Raw genomic sequence first — 21612 nt, forward strand, 5'->3', positions numbered from 1 at the left:
CACACGGAAGGAAGACCCAGAGGTACCTCTGCTGCAGAGAACAAGATCATTAGAGTTACCAGCCTTAGAAAAAATGCTTCACAAAGTTCAAGTAACAGACACATCTCAACATCAACTGTTCGGAGTGAATCAGACCTTCATGGTCTAATTGAGTTGCTTGGGCCAAGAAACACGAGCAATGGACATTAGACCGGTGGAAATCTGTCCTTTTGTCTGATGAGTCCAAATGTGAGATTTTTGGTTCCAACTGCCATGTCTTTGTGAGATGCAGAGTAGGTGAATGGATGATCTCCACATGTGTGTTTCCCATCGTGAAGCTTGAAGGAGGAGGTGTGATTTTGTGGGGGTGCTTTGCCGGTGACACTGTCAGTGATTTATTTACAATTCAATGCACACTTAACCAGCATGGCTACCACAGCATTCTGCAGCGATACGCCATCCCATCTGGTTTGCACTTAGTGGGACTATCATTTGTTTTTCAACAGGACAATGACCCAAAACACACCTCCAGACTGTGAAAGCGTTATTTGACTATGGAGAGTGATGGAGTGATGCATCAGATGACCTGGCCTCCACGATCACCCAATCTCAACCCAACTGAGATGGTTTTTGATGAGTTGGACCGCAGAGTGAAGGAAAAGCAGCCAACAACTGCTCAGCATATGTGGAAATTCCTTCAAGAATGTTGGAAAAGCATTCCTCATGAAGCTGGTTGAGAGAGTGTGCAAAGCTGTCATCAAGGCAAAGGTTAGCTACTTTGAAGAATCTAAAATCTAAAATATACTTTGATTTGTTTAACATTTCTTTGGTTACTACATGATTTCATATGTGTTATTTCATGGTTTTGATGTCTTCACTATTATTATACAATGTAGGAAATAGTACAAATAAAGAAAAAACCCTTGAATAAGTAGGTGTGTCCAAACCTTTGACTGGTACTGTATATATACAGTATAGGTAAAGGGTTCTATTTTCATTTTGAAAAAAATAGAGTGTATCTGACCCTTTAACTTTCTATTTTGAAACTGGGGGTGGAGGGGTTTTACTGCCACGAGGGAAGTCTCTTAAACTGTCAGAGACTGTAGAAATGAATAAATCACACCCTTTGCCAAAGAAACAAGGAAACTGAGAAACATTTAAAATCTTTTAGAGGTTTTCAGCCCGCAGGCCATTGCATCAACGGAGCAGTCCTCTAACTCTGTCTTACAGACTCCCCACATAAAACTGTCTTCAGCTGCTTGTCAACACTTTGATTTTCCGCTTTGGCCTCCTGTTGTTTCCTTCTAAAGATGTCTTTTTGTAAAGAGTTCCTTTTTTAAAACAAATAATCTATATTTAGTTTGATATAAACTAGTACAGTATTTTTCTGATGTAAATAATGCTTGTTGTTAAGCTACTGAATAGTTTTCTTTTGGCATGGATAACACAATGCTGATTGTTTTATTTTGACCATATACGAGGTGTGTTTTGTGTATTTAAATACACTTAATAAAATGACAATGATTTCCATATGAATGATGAAAGTCCCACATTATTATAATCATATTGATTACTACTTTCTGGAATATTTTTGATCTTCATCTAAAAAAAATTGAATAGCAGACCACAAGCATGGTATCCAAGTTTAGTTGACTTTCAGGAAAACGCATTTGTATTTTTAAGCATTATTTGAACCAGAATGAAGTGTACTCCTGGGTTTATTTAATCTTCATCCATAAAAATATCTTGATGCTCTCACTATGCTAGGAGGAATCTTCCATTTGATCTGATATGCAATGGAACTACATTGACGTGAAACCCTCTGCCGACATGTAGCAAGAGGTTCAAGCTGAGTTGACACAAAAGGCTTGTCATAGATATGACAGATCCCCTCCATACGGCAGAAGGCGAGGCCGCGAGGCAATGCATAATAGACAACTGTACTGCATGTCACATAGAAAGATACATACAGTATTTAATCTATCCATTGACATCACTGTAGTTAATGACAGTTGTGTAAATCACTCATTTGTGCAAATCAAGTAAATTGTTAAACATACACAACATCATATCATGGGATTGAAAAGTACATTTGTATTAACGAAAAACAATGTAACTACTGCAATACTGCAGTAAAATTAAATAATTCACAAAGTTGCACTGTGCTCATAATATTTTATGGAAGAGTTGACCATAAATCAGCCTTAGAGAACAAAGCCTTTTATGCACTCTGTGTTGTGACATTTATCATCTTGATCTTTTTGGCAAACACGTTGGCCTTTAGTACACTGAGACACTCCTCTTTGACCCAGGCCAGGCAAGCTAGTTATGCTGTAAAGTGTATTTTTAGTGCATGATACTGGACCAGGATGATTTGTAAAGCAAACAGTGCAGGTTGGCACTGAGTTAGATGCAATGTGCTCTAACTCCTTGTGTAAACACAGTGAGGATGCTTTCTATGAGTGTGTATTTAGAGGCGTACAGCAACCCCTAGGCCTTTCTTTGGACCATCAGTACAACCCTACGGGCAGGAAGTGGTTGTGCCGTGGGGGTGAGAGGCAGGTCTGTGTGTGTGTTACTGGTCTGAGGAAGGTCAAGGTGGAGGACGAAGGGGACGGGAAACTCTTTCGAAGTAGCTATTTCTTCAGTAGCTATTGTAGCTATTTCTTCACTATAGTACAAGCTAGTGTACGATTTGAACAGGCAAGATAAGATCAATCCATTGTATTAAAGCTACACAAAGATTAATCTTATTTTCAGGGACACACGGTGGAAGGGGCATCAGCATAATCCCAATTGCCTATTTTAAAAAGCACTGTCAGAGCATCAGCTCAGTTTATATTTACTTTGGCCAGAACACTGACTGTAACATGAATAGGAGGCTGGATATCTGCAACTGGAGCCAAACTATGTCATGTTTTCACTGTCATTGCTTTTGTCAAGACCCCATCATTCTAAGCCATTGAATAAAAATAATACCTCATCATTGAGAATGATAACTGTGAATCAAATGTCCATGCCAGTCGACTGCACGAAAACATAGATGTGAAGATGCCAAGGATCACAATCATGATCTACCAAGGAATTACTGATTTGTTATTGACTGTTGCATTATACTGTTCTCAATCAATTTAATTATTTTACATTTATTGCACCACTTGCCAGCCAGAGCCAGGCTGATGTTGAATGAGAAGTGATTCACTCAACCAAGTCACCTGGTTAAATTAGGACTAGAAAACCAGATAGATTGGAGCAGGTACAGTGGATCTGTTTTAATTGCAGAGACCGAGGGCAACATGTCCATATTAAAGCCTTGTGAAAACAAAGGCTGTGGTTGGCAGCCAGCTAGGCAGGCAGGCCTGTTGTATGAGCTGTGAGCTGAGCCGTGCGAAGTGGCAGGTCTCCACAGGCAGGGAGCAGAGCACCGCTGCTGGGTAATTGTTGTGTGGCGAGGTAAGGAAGGGTTACAGAAACAGCCCTGGGTAAAACACCAGAGGTCTTATTGGAGAGCCTGTAATTTTGTCACAGGTTCAGACTCAGGTCATAAAGATTGTAGCTGGTGTCAATCCCTACCCCCCTAAGACATCCATCGCGCACCTTCACCTGTCAGCTTAACTCACGCTCTGCAGGCAATTAGCCCTGACGATTTGAGGGGTGCTCTCAGTGTTTTAGTCTCTTCTCTGTTATGACAGGGGAAGCAATTTCTAAATACCAGGGGTTGGAGCCACAGCAGGCATACTAAAGTCAATAGAGGGAGATCCTTCCGACAACATTAACAATCACCCTATTGTTTTCAACAGCAGCAGAGGAGAACATTACCGTGCACATGTTCAGTACCAGTCAAAACTTTGGACACACCTACTCATTCAAGGGTTTTTCTTTATTTTTACTATTTTCTATATTGTAGAGTAATATTGAAGACATCAAAACTATGAAATAACACATATGGAATCATGTAGTAACCAACATTCGATTTAACAAATCAAAATATACTTTGTATTTTAGATTCTTCAAAGTAGCCAACCTTTGCCTTGATGACAGCTTTGCCCACTCCTGGCATTCTCTACACCAGCTTCATAAGGAATGCTTTTCCAACAGTCTTGTAGGAGTTCCCACATATGCTGAGCACTTGTTGGCTGCTTTTCCTGCACTCTGCGGTCCAACTCATCCCAAACCATCTTAATTCGGTTGAGGTCGGTTGATCTGATGCAGCACTCCATCACTCTCTTTGGTCAAATAGCCCTTACACAGTCTGGAGATGTGTTTTGGGTCATTGTTCTGTTGAAAAACTAATTGTAGTTCCACTAAACACAAACCAGAATGCTGTGGTAGCCATGCTGGTTAAGTGTGCATTCGATTCTAAATAAAACACTGACACTGTCACTAGCAAAGCACACTCACACTCTCACACCTCCTCATCCATGCTGCACGGTGGGAACCACACATGCGGAGACCATCCGTTCACCTACTCTGCGTCTCACAAAGACACGGCGGTTGGAACCAAAAATCTAAAATTTGGATTCATCAGGCCAAAGGACAGATTTCAACCGGTCTAATGTCCATTACTTGTGTTTCTTGGCCCAAGCAAGTCTCTTCTTCATATTGGTGGTTTCTTTGGAGCAATTCAACCATGAAGGCCTGATTCACACAGTGTTCTCTGAACAGTTCATGTTGATATGTGTCTGTTACTAGAACGCTGTGAAACATTTTTTTGGGATGCAATTTCTGAGGCTGGTAATTCTAACTAACTTGTCCTCTGCAGCAGAGGTAACTCTGGGTCTTCCTTTCCTGTGGCGGTCCTCATGTGAGTCAGTTTCATCATTGCACCTGATAGTTTTTGCGACTGCCCTTGAAGAAACTTTCAAAGTTCTTGACATTTTCCGGATTGACTGACCTTCATGTCTTAAAGTAATGACGGACTGTAATTTTTCTTTGCTTAATTGAGCTGTTCTTGCCTTAATATGGACTTGGTCTTTTACCAAAAAGGACTTTCTTCTGTATACCAGCCCTAACTTGTCACAACACAACTGATTGGCTCAAACGCATTAAGAAGGAAATAAATTCCACATATTAACTTTTAACAATTTACACCTGTTAATTGAAATGCATTCCAGGTGACTACCTCATAAAGGTGGTTGAGAGAATGCCAAGACTGTGCAAAGCTGTCATCAAGGCAAATGTGTCTACCTTGAAGAATCTTAAATATAAATAGATTTAGATTTGTTTAACACTTTTTTGGTTACTCCATGATTCCATGTGTGTTATTTCATACTTTTGATGTCTTCACTATTATTCTACAATGTAGAAAATATTATTCTATTATTCTATTATTTTTATTCTACAATGTAGAAAATAGTGAAAATAAAGAAAAAACCCTTGAATGAGTTGTTGTGTCCAAACTTTTGCCTGGTACTGTACATGACCATTTATATGGATGACACGTGCACTGGTCCACCCCACGTCAATGCAAGCTTGGCCGTGAAATGTTCATAAAGCTTGGCATTCAAATACTGTGTCATTTTCAGTTTCAGTATCAGTTGTATTTGACAGATACTGATACTGAAAATGATTTACTATTTGACAACCAATTCAACAGGATTATTATCATTAGGATGAATGTTAAAATTAGCACAACCTATCTCCTGTCTTCCCCATCAACTAACAGCAAACTTCAAAAACTCCAGGAGACATTCATAAGTGGAGGAGCCCAATGAATTAGATTATTTCTGTATCCCTTCCTGTTGTTAACTAATCAGCTTATTTCATTTAAAGAGAACAGCCTCTTTACAGCAACACCTTGGTATGGCCCAATCTGATCTTCCTTTCTCCTCTTTAAGGTCTCTTCTGCAGCTAATGCATTTACTGTGTTTATTACAGTGATGTCCTCCTCCCTGTCATCTTGCTCTAGTTAATGCCCTGGTCAAACCATCCCACTCATCCCAGCTCTCCCTCTGTCCAGCCCCGGTGTTAAATCAAATCAAACTTTATTTGTCACATGGGCCAAATACAAGTGGAGACCTTACTGTGAAATTCTAACTTACAAGCCCTTAACCAACAGTTCAAGAAGAGGTAAGAAAATATTTACCAAATAAATTAAAGTAAAAAATAATAAAAACTAACACAATAAAATAACAATAACAATGCTATATACAGGGGGTACCGGCACCGAGTCAGTGTGCGGGGGTACAGGTTAGTTGAGGTAATTTGTACATGTTGGTAGGGGTGAAGTGACTATGCATAGATAATAAACAGCGAGTAGCAATAGTGTACAAAACAAATGGAGTCAATGTAAACAGTCCGTGGCCATTTGATTAACTGTTCAGAAGTCTTATGGCTTGGGGGTAGAAGCTGTTGAGGAGCCTTTTGCTCCTAGACTTGGTGCTCCGGTACCACTTGCCGTGCTGTAGCAGAGAATACAGTCTATGACTTGGATGACTGGAGTCAATTTTATGGGCTTTCCTCTAACACCGCCTATTATATAGGTCCTGGATAGCAGAAGCTTGGTCCCATAAACACTACACCAGTAGCGCCTTACGGTCAGATGCCGAGCAGTTGCCATATCAGGCGGTGATGCAACCGGTCAGGATGCTCTCTATGGTGCAGCTGTAGAACCTTTTGAGGATCTGGGGACCCATGCAAAATCTTTCAGTCTCCCAAGGGGGAAAAGGTTTTGTCGTGCCCTTTTCACGACTGTCTTGGTGTGTTCAGACCATGATTATTCGTTGGTGATGTGGACACCAAGGAACTTGAAATTCTCGACCCGCTCCACTACAGCCCCATCGATGTTAATGTGGCCCTGTTCGGCCCGCCTTTTCCTGTAGTTCACGTCTTGCTCACATTGAGGGAGAGGTTGTTGTCCTGGCACCACACTGCCAGTTCTCTGACCTCCTCCCTATAGGCTGTCACATCATTGTTAGTGATCGGGCCAACCACTGTTGTGTCGTCAGCAAACTTAATGATGGTGTTGGAGTCGTGTTTGGCCACACAGTCGTGGGTGAACAGGGAGTACAGGAGGGGACTAAGTACACATCCCTGAGGGGCCTCAGTGTTGAGAATCAGTGTGGCAGACGTGTTGTTGCCTACCCTACCATCTGGGGGTGGCCCGTCAGGAAATCCAGGATCCAGTTGCAGAGGGAGGTGTTTAGTCCCATGGTCCTTAGCTTGGTGATGAGCTTTGTGGGAACTATGGTGTTGAACGCTGAGCTGCAGTCAATGAACAGCATTCTCATGTAGGTGTTCCTTTTGTCCACATGGGAAAGGGCAGTGTGGAGTGTGATTGAGATTACATCATCTGCAGATCTGTTGGGGCGGTATGCGAATTGGAGTGGGTCTATGGTATCCGGGAGGATGCTGTTGATGTGAGCCTTGACCAGCCTTTCAAAGCATTTCATGGCTACCGACGTGAGTGGTACGGGGTGGTAATCATTTAGGCAGGTTACCTTCTCTTCCTTGGGCACAGGGACTATGGTGGTCTGCTTGAAACATGTAGGTATTACAGACTCGGTCAGGGAAAGGTTGAAAATGTCAGTGAAGACACTTACCAGTTGGTCCATGCGTGCTTTGAGTACCCTTCCTGGTAATCCGTAATCCATGGCTTCTGGTTGGGATATGTACGTACGGTCACTGTGGGGACGATGTCGTCGATGCACTTACAGATGAAGCCGATGACTGAGGTGGTGTACTCCTCAATGCCATTGGATGAATCCCGGAACAAATTCCAGTATGTGCTAGCAATACAGTCCTGTAGCATAGCATCTGCAGCTCAGCGTTCAAACAACAATACTTCCGGCGCCGACAGAGATGGCCGCCTCGCTTCGCGTTCCTAGGAAACTATGCAGTTTTTTGTTTTTTTACGTGTTATTTCTTACACTAGTACCCCAGGTCATCTTAGGTTTCATTACATACAGCCGAGAAGAACTACTGAATATAAGATCAGCGTCAACTCACAATCAGTACGACCAAGAATATGTTTTTCGCGATGCGGATCCTGTGTTCTGCCTTACAAACAGGACAACGGAGTGGATCCCATGCAGCGACCCGAAAAAACGACTCAGAAAAAGAGGGAAACGAAGCGGTCTTCTGGTCAGACTCCGGAGACGGGCACATCGTGCACCTCTCCCTAGCATTCTTCTCGCCAATGTCCAGTCTCTTGACAACAAGGTTGATGAAATCCGAGCAAGGGTAGCATTCCAGAGGGACATCAGAGACTGCAACGTTCTCTGCTTCACGGAAACATGGCTAACTGGAGAGACGCAATCCGAAGCGGTGCAGCCAGCGGGTTTCTCCACGCATCGCGCCGACAGAAACAAACATCTTTCTGGTAAGAAGAGGGGCGGGGGCGTATGCCTTATGACTAACGTGACATGGTGTGATGAAAGAAACATACAGGAACTCAAATCCTTCTGTTCACCTGATTTAGAATTCCTCACAATCAAATGTAGACCGCATTATCTACCAAGAGAATTCTCTTCGATTATAATCACAGCCGTATATATCCCCCCCAAGCAGACACATCGATGGCTCTGAACGAACTTTATTTAACTCTCTGCAAACTGGAAACGATTTATCCGGAGGCTGCATTCATTGTAGCTGGGGATTTTAACAAGGCTAATCTGAAAGCAAGACTCCCTAAATTTTATCAGCATATCGATTGCGCAACCAGGGGTGGAAAGACCTTGGATCATTGTTACTCTAACTTCCGCGACGCATATAAGGCCCTGCCCCGCCCCCCTTTCGGAAAAGCTGACCACGACTCCATTTTGTTGATCCCTGCCTACAGACAGAAACTAAAAAAAGAAGCTCCCACGCTGAGGTCTGTCCAACGCTGGTCCGACCAAACTGACTCCACACTCCAAGACTGCTTCCATCACGTGGACTGGGAGATGTTTCGTATTGCGTCAGACAACAACATTGACGAATACGCTGATTCGGTGTGCGAGTTCATTAGAACGTGCGTTGAAGATGTCGTTCCCATAGCAACGATTAAAACATTCCCTAACCAGAAACCTTGGATTGATGGCAGCATTCGTGTGAAACTGAAGGCACGAACCACTGCTTTTAATCAGGGCAAGGTGTCTGGTAACATGGCTGAATACAAACAGTGCAGCTATTCCCTCCGCAAGGCTATCAAACAAGCTAAGCGCCAGTACAGAGACAAAGTAGAATCTCAATTCAACGGCTCAGACACAAGAGGCATGTGGCAGGGTCTACAGTCAATCACGGACTACAGGAAGAAACCCAGCCCAGTCACGGACCAGGATGTCTTGCTCCCAGGCAGACTAAATAACTTTTTGCCCGCTTTGAGGACAATACAGTGCCACTGACACGGCCTGCAACGAAAACATGCGGTCTCTCCTTCACTGCAGCCGAAGTGAGTAAGACATTTAAACGTGTTAACCCTCGCAAGGCTGCAGGCCCAGACGGCGTCCCCAGCCGCGCCCTCAGAGCATGCGCAGACCAGCTGGCCGGTGTGTTTACGGACATATTCAATCAATCCCTATACCAGTCTGCTGTTCCCACATGCTTCAAGAGGGCCACCATTGTTCCTGTTCCCAAGAAAGCTAAGGTAACTGAGCTAAACGACTACCGCCCCGTAGCACTCACATCCGTCATCATGAAGTGCTTTGAGAGACTAGTCAAGGACCATATCACCTCCACCCTACCTGACACCCTAGACCCACTCCAATTTGCTTACCGCCCAAATAGATCCACAGACGATGCAATCTCAACCACACTGCACACTGCCCTAACCCATCTGGACAAGAGGAATACCTATGTGAGAATGCTGTTCATCGACTACAGCTCGGCATTCAACACCATAGTACCCTCCAAGCTCGTCATCAAGCTCGAGACCCTGGGTCTCGACCCCGCCCTGTGCAACTGGGTTCTGGACTTCCTGACGGGCCCCCCAGGTGGTGAGGGTAGGCAACAACATCTCCTCCCCGCTGATCCTCAACACTGGGGCCCCACAAGGGTGCGTTCTGAGCCCTCTCCTGTACTCCCTGTTCACCCACGACTGCGTGGCCATGCACGCCTCCAACTCAATCATCAAGTTTGCGGACGACACAACAGTGGTAGGCTTGATTACCAACAACGACGAGACGGCCTACAGGGAGGAGGTGAGGGCCCTCGGAGTGTGGTGTCAGGAAAATAACCTCACACTCAACGTCAACAAAACTAAGGAGATGATTGTGGACTTCAGGAAACAGCAGAGGGAACACCCCCATCCACATCGATGGAACAGTAGTGGAGAGGGTAGCAAGTTTTAAGTTCCTCGGCATACACATCACAGACAAACTGAATTGGTCCACTCACACAGACAGCATCGTGAGGAAGGCACAGCAGCGCCTCTTCAACCTCAGGAGGCTGAAGAAATTCAGCTTGTCACCAAAAGCACTCACAAACTTCTACAGATGCACAATCGAGAGCATCCTGGCGGGCTGTATCACCGCCTGGTATGGCAACTGCACCGCCCTCAACCGTAAGGCTCTCCAGAGGGTAGTGAGGTCTGCACAACGCATCACCGGGGCAAACTACCTGCCCTCCAGGACACCTACACCACCCGATGCTACAGGAAGGCCATAAAGATCATCAAGGACATCAACCACCCGAGCCACTGCCTGTTCACCCCGCTGTCATCCAGAAGGCGAGGTCAGTACAGGTGCATCAAAGCTGGGACCGAGAGACTGAAAAACAGCTTCTATCTCAAGGCCATCAGACTGTTAAACAGCCACCACTAACATTGAGTGGCTACTGCCAACACACTGTCAATGACACTGACTCTACTCCAGCCACTTTAATAATGGGAATTGATGGGAAATGATGTAAATATATCACTAGCCACTTTAAACAATGCTACCTTATATAATGTTACTTACCCTACATTATTCATCTCATATGCATACGTAGATACTGTACTCTATATCATCGACTGCATCCTTATGTAATACATGTATCACTAGCCACTTTAACTATGCCACTTGGTTTACATACTCATCTCATATGTATATACTGTACTCGATATCATCTACCGTATCATGCCTAAGCTGCTCTGTACCATCACTCATTCATATATCCTTATGTACATATTCTTTATCCCCTTACACTGTGTATAAGACAGTAGTTTTTTTTTTTTGGAATTGTTAGTTAGATTACTTGTTCGTTATTACTGCATTGTCGGAACTAGAAGCGCAAGCATTTCGCTACACTCGCATTAACATCTGCTAACCATGTGTATGTGACAAATAAAATTTGATTTGATTTGATTTGATTTGAGTCACTGGTACTTCCTGCTTTCGTTTTTTCTTGCAAGCAGGATATAATTATGGTCAGATTTGCCAAATGGAGGGCGCAGGAGAGCTTTGCATGCATCTCTGTGTGGAGTAAAGGTGGTCTAGAGTTTTTTTTTGCTCTCGTTGAACCTGACATGCTGGTAAAAATTTGGTTAAAATGATTTAAGTTTGCCTGCATTAAAGTCCCCGGACGCTAGGAGTGCCGCTTCTGTATGAGCATTTTCTTGTTTGCTTATGGCCTTATAGAGTTGGTTTAGAGTGCTTTCTTAGTGCCAGCATTGGTCTGTGGTGGTAAATAGACAGCTACAAATACTTTAGATGAGAACTCTCTTGGTAGATAGTGGGGTCTACAGCTTATCATAAGGTACTTTACCTCAGGCGCACCAGCTGTTATTGACAAATAGACACGTAGCTTCTCTGTTCTGCCAGTGCATGGAAAATCCCACCAGCTCTATATTATCCATGACGTCGTTCAGCCACGACTCTGTGAAACATAAGATATTACAGTTTTTAATGTCTCGTTCGTAGGATAATCTTAATCGTAGGTCATTCATTTTATTTTTCAATGATTGCACCTTAGCCAATAGAACAGATGGCAGTGGGAGTTTACTCGCTCGCCTACAAAATCTGAACATTTCTTCACGCAAATGACAGGGATTTGGGCCTGTTCCCGGGAAAGCAGTATATCCTTCTCGTCGGACTTATTAAAGGAAAAAGCTTCTTCCAGTTCGAGGTGAGTAATTGCTGTTCTGATGTCTAGAAGTTATTTACGGTCATACCAGATGGTAGCAGCAACATTATGTACAAAATAAGTTACAAACAACGTTAAAAAAAATAACACAATTGGTTTGGAGCACGTAAAACATCAGCCATCAGTTATTTATTAAAACACTCAATCCCTGAACTTGCTTCCCGACTCTCAGCGCATATCGTTACAGCACCAAAGAGAATGGCTGAATGGCCAAACACAACGTAATACAAAATAATAAACACGAACAACGCACAGATATGACACAGGTACAAAAACAATAACGTCTGGGGAAGGAACCAAAGGGAGTGACATATATAGGGAAGGTAATCAGGTCCAGGTGAGTCTGATGACGCACAGGTGCACGTAGCGATGGTGACAGGTGTGCGCCATAATGAGCAGCCTGGTGACCTAGAGGCCGGAGAGGGAGCACAAGTGACAGGCGCCATCTTATATCTTTATCTTAATGACTCGTCTCCCAAGCAGATGGCGACCTGCAACAACCAAACAAACTATCTCGACTGGCAGTAAAATTTAAACAACACTAAAAGGGCATGGAGGCTAAAATGGTGGTGGGTACTGTCATAGTAATTGCACAGTTTGATCGTAACTCATCCTGAGGTACAGCTGACCCTATGTGTTTCTCTTTCATCACGGCCTGGTCAGGCCTCTGGGAACTACCTCCATTGGCTGGTTTAGTCCCCTGGTTTTATAGTGTTTTTCCTTCCATTAGATACACAGACTCTCAAATCCTCTCAGCAACGGAGTAAGGGGGGACAACTTTCATGGCAACATTAGGCTCCAGCAACAGGGCTGTGGATACGAGGCCATACCAACATATACTGGCTGCAGGGGCTTTGTTAACGTACAACTCTACTCCCCTCGCTCCCTTTTCTCTTTACCCAGTCACCTCCTTCCCTTTGCCAGGCTTTCACTCAGGATTTTCCCTAATGATAAAGAGCAGCTCCTAAATGCATTTAATTTAAGCAACATGAAACCCAAGCTCAATAGGCTTGTAATCTATATTTTACACTGAGTCGCAGGTTTATAAGAGAAGCTTACACAAAGCCAAGGAAATGTCTCTGAAAGAGGGGAAAAAGTGCAACACCGCTGACTGTGTAATGCGGGATCAACTGAGTTTCAGGATTGCTGCACAATTACGTATTTGCTGAAAGCCCTTTTCATAGTTCCTGTGCCCAATAGAAATTAAATGTGCCGATGTTTTTGTGCCGGAGCCGTGCCAGTCAGACAACTCCCTCCCCCCACAGTCAATCAGGAGCCGTACCAGTCAGACGACTCCCTCCACAGTCAGTCACGTTTTAATCTGGCTCTTGACTGTTCTCTTCTCTGAGAGATAGCAAAGAAAACTTCCCCAAAAGCCTGTTTCCTCTCAGTCAAGTTTTCTTTGATTACAGTTATTCTTGCTTTCAGACATGAATCCTCACTCTTGAGCTAGGACACTTTCCTGTGTTGACAGAGTAGATTTTCCCCGGCTAGGGGTGGACGCTTACGGCCTCTTTCCACAGGGAATGGTGTGTATGTACAGGTTTATTGTCAGCCATTCTGTTGTGTTGGGCATTAATGAGCTCAGGTGAGTGATGTGCATCTTGATATTTCCACAGGGGAAAAAAATAAGAGATATTTGTGATTGGCAGACTGTGCTTCTATTTATTTTCACAGCACATTTACCGTCTACTCTGTCGTGTGCTCTGACAGAGACACATGTCAGTGTGGTTGTGAAGGGCTCCTGCTCCTCTATGCTGCCTGGCTGATGTCAGCGAGGAGCCAGGGTTCAGCCATCAGCCAAAGGGCAGGGCAGGGCCTGGCTATGTGAGTGACAAGTCCTTGAACAGGAAGGCTCTTTCTGTTGGGTGGAGGGATTGTTGTGGTGATCACAATAAAGTTTATACAACGGGTGGTTCTAATCCTGAATGCTGATTAGTTTAAAGCACATTCCAGCCAGTGTCTATTCTACAAGTTACCACTGGCTAAATCTGACGTTAAATTGCCTATTTACTCTTTTCCATCTGACTGCTCAATCCACTGTCTCATCAGCCCAGCCAGGCAATTTATGAACTTGATCTCCACTATAAAAATCATCTAGACATTCTCACATTTCTTTTAGACAAAAATGTTGTTTTCAACAGCGGAGTTTTTTATAAACCTTGCTGCCTGTCTCTCCGACATTTGCAATATTGTTTCAATATTCAAATTCGATCTCCAGCTGTCCCATAGTAATGAACGTGTAGGGGTCGGGGTTCAGGACGAGACAGACAGGCAGGCAGCATTTCTCAGCTAGTCAAAATCATTAATCAGCTGGCATCATTTTATGGATATTTACAAAGAAATGTCAATCGAACAAAGGTCAAATGAAACAAAGTGCAGCTAGTTTGCAGTCTTTACAGCTTCAGTGTTTGACGTGATTGTGTTAGCTGTTTTGTTGGCTAGCCCCTCTGAACAACAGTGTCCTGACGAGAGAGCACATTTTCCATGCCAGGCAAAATCGTTTCTCATTAGCTCATCGTTATGGGTGTATCCAAATAAATGTCACTAGAAAACAGCTTAAACAAATGCAAATGCAGCTGTTGTTATTATTTTTGACTTTTGACGTGACCGTAAGTTAGCCATAGTTGGCTAGCTAGCAAGCAAGGGATAAGAACAGTGCCAACCAGTATGGCAATGGAACATTTATAACAAACAATTGGGTCGCGTCCGTAGATACAGAACAAAAAGATTGAACGACGAGTCACATCTCTGGTAATCGAACCAATAGAACGAACGGCCATCCGTCTTGGGTAGCAACCCTATATTTGTGTCGGGACTACATCTTGTGGAAGGATGAAATAGTATGAATAAATTAATCCAAATAATGTTTTTATTGAAAACATGTCAATCGTTATTTCAATATGTTTGTAACCCGTTGTATAAAAGTAAAAGTGCCCTCGACTTTGTCTCAGGCCTAACAACACCCTTGCCAATATATCCTCCAATCACCGGCTTCTCTGGCATTATCACTTAAATAGAACACTGGTACTGTGGAGGAGATGCCGCCAACGCATCATCTCACAAACAAACCCAGAGCCACCCATGCCTGCCGCATGCGTCACTTAGCATCGAAACAAACAGAGGGTTAACCATAAACACCCAAAGGAAAAACAGCATCTGTAGGTGAACCAGAATACAGGAATGATTCATCCCTCCCATTATGCGCATGTCGCTGCAGAACTCAAACAGATTTATATACGACCGCTGCTATAAATGACACGTTTGGATTACTAACCACAGAAAAACACAAGTTGAGTTCACCTTATAGACTGTATCTGACTGTACTCCTGATAACTACATTTACCTGCCTCATATATTTTTAAGGGACCCTTGGCACAGGCGGTGGATGCTGTGGCACCATCAGTAAAACACAAGCTCTCCATGTAGGAGTAATTCAAACTGCCATGTTCCAACACCATAAGAACTGAGGTGACGAGGAAAAGAAGAACAAAATAAACATTGAAATATAGTCTTGTTTTACAAGCATTAGTTTTGATTGCAAAGTTACTGCAAGCTTTATTAAACCGCAGCTGCTTCGAGTTAGATGAATGAAAACGTAAGCTATGGTCTTGTCAGCTTGAGAAGAGCGTCCAAAGCAGTGTCGGGCATGAGACAATGGCAGCAAGTAGGAATAGGATAGCAAATGATGGTGTGGAGGTGTCAGTGATTGTGGCGGATGAGTATATGACTGTAGGCCTGCCTATAGTTATCTGGTCAGACAGTATGCATATGTACAGTATGTGTGCTCTCTCTATGCTCTCCTGCTGCACTCACCAAACAAAACCTCCATTATCTCACAGCACAGGGCTCACTCAGGTGAGTCAGATGCCTCTTGAGTAGCTGTCAAAATCATCAGAAACCACAGTCCCATGAAGAGAGAGCCTGCCAGCACATCACTCTGCACCCCTGCCCTCCCCATGTTGTGATGCTGGTTGCTATAAACATTTGGGTAATTTGCATTAAGTATGCAATACTGTAATGTTTCCTTCAAGATGTTATCTACTTGGGTCTGGCATGCCGCCCTGTATTCAGGGCTCACAGGAGGTGGAGGAGGAGGAGGAGGTGGCTGGATCTCATGTGTCCATGCCCTTGAAAAGGTGAGTGAAGGGCCGGTTGCCTGGAGGACTCAGAGATTGGGAAACAGGCAGCATTGTTGGCTGGTGAAGCAGAAGGAAAAGGCTTCAAGCCATCAGTGAATGTGGATCATTTCATAAGCACTTAAAGGTGACGAAACAAAAGGGCATGGCAGATAGGACTGAGATAAATAGCTGTGTTGTTGTGTGAGTCTGAGTGTGCATGATTTGTGTGTGTGTCATTACTTTAACTGACAAAAAAGGCTCTCACCAGTGATCATTGAAAGGACACACTGATGAAAATGACATGACATTTTTTTTTCATTGGTGAGGAAAGGAAATCATTTTAGCATTTTACAAAAAACAGCATAACGCAAAACATTTAACACATAAATCAAGCTGTTAAGTTGCGCTGTCTCTGAACCTCAAAAGATCAAACCACTAGTAACCCACGCTAATGTGAAAAACCATAATGACATACGCTCTAGTCGCAGTCTGAAAATGGATCAGAGAATGATGATGTTTTTCTTTCCTGTGGTGTGGGTGGTAATGATTTGATTTCCCTAATATGCAGGGACGAGGTGCTTCCTGATTAGACCATAGGGAACAAAAGAAAGATTAACAAAATGTCCACCCGAATGGGTTTAAGAATGATGGAGGGAGGTAAGAGAGAGAGAAAGAGAGAGAGAGAGAGAGAGAGAGAGAGAGAGAGAGAGAGAGAGAGAGAGAGAGAGAGAGAGAGAAAAACACTGTCTTGATGTAGTCTCATGGTCATCAAATAGAAAGAAAGAAAACACTTCACTGTGCTATTTTTCTTCCACCAAAGGAACAGGCCCTCTGGGGATTTTTTTTTTAGTTGAGGAGTTATTTGAACTGGATCTGCTGTTGATTGAAACAAATAGTCCCAATATCACAACTCTTTATAACTCGATCCTAGTGACAGATGGACAAGTCATCTGAGAGGACACTTTCTCTAATCCTCCATCCTCTCATGTGCAATGGCATTCTGGGACATCTGAGCGTGAAGAAATAGGATGGGAGAGTGACCCCCAGGCCCTTCAGTGTGTCATATCACACAGGATATGTGGACTCTGCTCCGGGACCTCCTGATTTCACAGTAGACATGGGTAAGACAACAGAGAGGTGTGGAAGTGTGTTTGTTTAGTTTCACTTCTTTTCCACTGGTTGAACCAGTGGAGCACACGAGTGCGAGGTTAAACATCCAGGCGTAGTCGCTCTAAATCTGGCTTTGACCCCTCTTCACCTTCACCGGGTCCAGTTTCAGTGATTCTAAAAGGCAACACAACTGCTATTGATATTCATTCAGAATTTTGGAAATCATTTAACTTTGACTATGATTATCATTATGTTCTTACACAAATTTTCATCCTACACTTATAATCGGCCCCTGTGTTTAATGTAAATAAAAACCAATACAAAATGTTGCATCAGAGATTTGGAAAGCAGAGATACATATTTTTAAATATAATGCTTTGAAATATTAATTTTAGCACTTGATTAATGAGTTGAGTACAGCTCAGTAATACACTGAAAGTAACCAGAAGTGACTGCTCCCTCAGCCTTGTATGTTATCAGCTTTTGTAAATATATATTTTTAAAGGTCTTCAAGAGCAACAACATACAAACGTTTTAACACGATCAAAAATCTTAATAAAAGGCACCTGGTACAAGTAAATTCATCGACAAACACAAATATAATTTTATATACATCTTATTAAATGATTTTGTATTCAGGAATTTCATGATATAATGTTGAAGCCCTTTCAGAAGATTATAAGCAGTCTACAGAAGTAAAGTGGTCATCACTTTCTCAGCGCACTACTGAGACTGACCACCGTGCTGTCAAGAATACACTTTGGCCTCAAAACCACCTCTTCTGCTTTCCCTGGCTGCCGCACTCAGATAGGCCATAGGTATTTAAACCACATATCTCTGCATTTCATGGTGCTAAATCACTCAGGTCTTGTCGACACAAGTTATTTTGTGCTGTCGAAGCATGAAGTGTTCCTTCCCATCAGCAGTCGGGACTGAGGTTGAAGTGACGAGAGGAAGAGCTGCCATAAATATGAGTGCTGTGACACGGGGACGGGAGAGTTAGTGTTTGTGTGCTGCTCTAATGACAGCCATCGGGGGCTCCACTTCCATGACTTAAGTCCGGTTTACTTAAGGCCTGCTGCTGTCAGGGATTGGTATGGCAGTAGTGAAGACAAGAGCCAGAGACACTGTAGTGTCGGTATAGCATGCCCTCTAAGACGTCCTACGTAATTTGGAGGGTTGTTGATGACATGGAGTGGGCGTGATCTCGCATTGTATGGCAACCCCTAGATTGATAGTAAAGCATGCAAAATACAAAGTGCATGTTGGGTATCCTCTAAAATGTTAGCAAGAAAAGTGGCAACCAGTAAAGGTAAATCATAAAAATGTCAAATATGAATGACTTTACACATTCCTATTCCCAACCTCAGCGAAACATCTTGGGTTTTGATAGTCTTTAATCTTATAGGTGGGTCAGTGGCAAAAGGCACAACAGATGATTGCTCACTGACGGCCTTGCAGGTAAACTAATTGATGACTGTCTTTATTAACAGGCCCGGAGCAAGTCAAACAAGTCGAATAACCAGAATAGTAATTGACAAAGTGTTTGTCATGACTGACACAATGTCTGACAGAGAAACTATTTACTTAAAGCCAATACCTTGGAAGAAGTAAGACATTTAGTTAGAAGAAACACCTGTTAAAGCATACACACATTCGCCCACACCCGCATCCAACTAGCTAGCCTGTTCATTCAGCAACATGTACTCCACTACATTGTCATATGTGCAGGGTTATACAAACAGAGCAGTTGCTAAGATAAACTGTAAATAACTCTGTACGTTACTAATACTTGTCCTGTATGTTAACATACAGGACAGTTATTATTAACATACAGGACAGGTATTATTAACATACAGGACAGTTATTATTAACATACAGGACAGTTATTATTAACATACAGGACAGGTATTATTAACATACAGGACAGATACTACAAACATACAGGACTGGTATTACTAACAAATAGGACAGATATTACTAACATACAGGACAGTTATTATTAACATACAGGACTGGTATTACTAACATACAGGACAGATATTACTAACATACAGGACTGGTATTACTAACATACAGGACTGGTATTACTAACATACAGGAATGGTATTACTAACATACAGGAATGGTATTACTAACATACAGGAATGGTATTACTAACATACAGGACTGGTATAACTAACATACAGGACAGTTATTACTAACATACAGGACAGGTATTACGAACATACAGGACAGATATTACTAACATACAGGACTGGTATTACTAACATACAGGACGGGTATTACTAACATACAGGACATATATTACGAACATATAGGACAGATATTATTAACATACAGGACAGTTATTATTAACATACAGGACAGATATTACTAACAACAGGACAGATATTACTAACATACAGGACAGATATTATTAACATACAGGACTGGAATTATTAACATGCAGGACAGATATTACTAACAAACAGGACAGATATTACTAACATACAGGACAGTTATTATTATCATACAGGACAGGTATTATTAACATACAGGACTGGTATTATTAATAATACCTGTCCTGTATGTTAGTAATATCTGTCCTGTATGTTAGTAATACCAGTCCTGTATGTTAATAATATCTGTCTTATATGTTAGTAATATGTGTCCTGTATGTTAGTAATAACTGTCCTGTATGTTAATAATACCTGTGCTGTATGTTAGTGATATCTGTCATGTATGTTAATAATATCTGTCCTGTATGTTAGTAATATATGTCCTGTATGTTAATAATACCAGTCATGTATGTTAATAATACCTGTCCTGTATGTTAGTAATATCTGTCCTGTATGTTAATAATAACTGTCCTATATGTTAATAATATCTGTCCTATATGATAATAATATATGTATTGTATGTTAATAATATCTGTCCTGATTGTTAATAATAACTTTCCTGCATGTTAGTAATACCAGTCATGTATGTTAATAATATCTGTCTTGTTTGTTAGTAATATCTGTCCTGTATGTTAATAATATCTGTCCTGTATGTTAATCATAACTTTCCTGTATGTTAGTAATAACTCTCCTGTATGTTAATAATATCTGTCCAATATGTTAATAATATCTGTCCTGTATGTTAGTAAAACCAGTCCTGTATGTTAATAATATCTGTCTTGTTTGTTAGTAATATCTGTCCTGTATGTTAATAATATCTGTCCTGTATGTTAATCATAACTTTCCTGTATGTTAGTAATAACTCTCCTGTATGTTAATAATATCTGTCCAATATGTTAATAATATCTGTCCTGTATGTTAGTAAAACCAGTCCTGTATGTTAATAATATCTCTCCTGTATGTTAGTAATACCTGTCCTTTATGTTAATAATAACTGTCCAGTATGTTAGTAATATCTGTCCTGTTTGTTAGTAATATCACTCCTGCATGTTAATAATTCCAGTCCCGTATGTTAGTAAAACCTGTCCTGTATGCTAATAATACCTGCCCTGCATGTTATAAATATCTGTCCTGTATGTTAATAATTCCAGTGTTGTATGTTAGTAATACCTGTCCTGTATGCTAATAATACCTGTTCTGTATGTTAATAATAACTGTGCTGTATGTTAATAATACCTGTCCTGTATGTTAGTAATATCTGTCCTGTATGTTCGTAATACCAATTGGGTATGTTCATAATATCTGTCTTATATGTTAGTAATAAGTGTCCTGTATGTTAGTAATAACTGTCCTGTATGTTAATAATACCTGTCCTGTATGTTAATTATTAATACCCGTCCTGTATGTTAATTATTAATACCCGTCCTGTATGTTAGAAATAACTCTCCTGTATGTTAATAATATCTCTCCTGCATGTTAGTAATACCTGTCCTGTATGCTAATAATACCTGTCCTGTATGTTAATAATAACTGTCCTGTATGTTAATAATACCTGTCCTGTATGTTAGTAATATCTGTCCTGTATGTTAGTAATACCAGTTGGGTATGTTAATAATATCTGTCTTATATGTTAGTAATACGTGTAATGTATGTTAGTAATGACTGTCCTGTATGTTAATAATACCTGTGCTGTATGTGAGTAATATCTGTCATGTATGTTAATAATATCTGTCCTGTATGTTAGTAATATATGTACTGTATGTTAATAATACCAGTCATGTATGTTAATAATACCTTTCCTGTATGTTAGTAATATCTGTCCTGTATGTTAATAATAACTGTCCTATATGTTAATAATATCTGTCCTATATGATAATAATATATGTATTTGTATGTTAATATTATCTGATCTGTATGTTAGTAATACCTGTCCTGTATGCTAATAATACCTCTCCTGTTTGTTAATAATAACTTTCCTG

Source organism: Oncorhynchus tshawytscha, linkage group LG13 (genome assembly GCF_018296145.1).
Source record: "Oncorhynchus tshawytscha isolate Ot180627B linkage group LG13, Otsh_v2.0, whole genome shotgun sequence".
Classification (NCBI taxonomy): domain Eukaryota; kingdom Metazoa; phylum Chordata; class Actinopteri; order Salmoniformes; family Salmonidae; genus Oncorhynchus; species Oncorhynchus tshawytscha.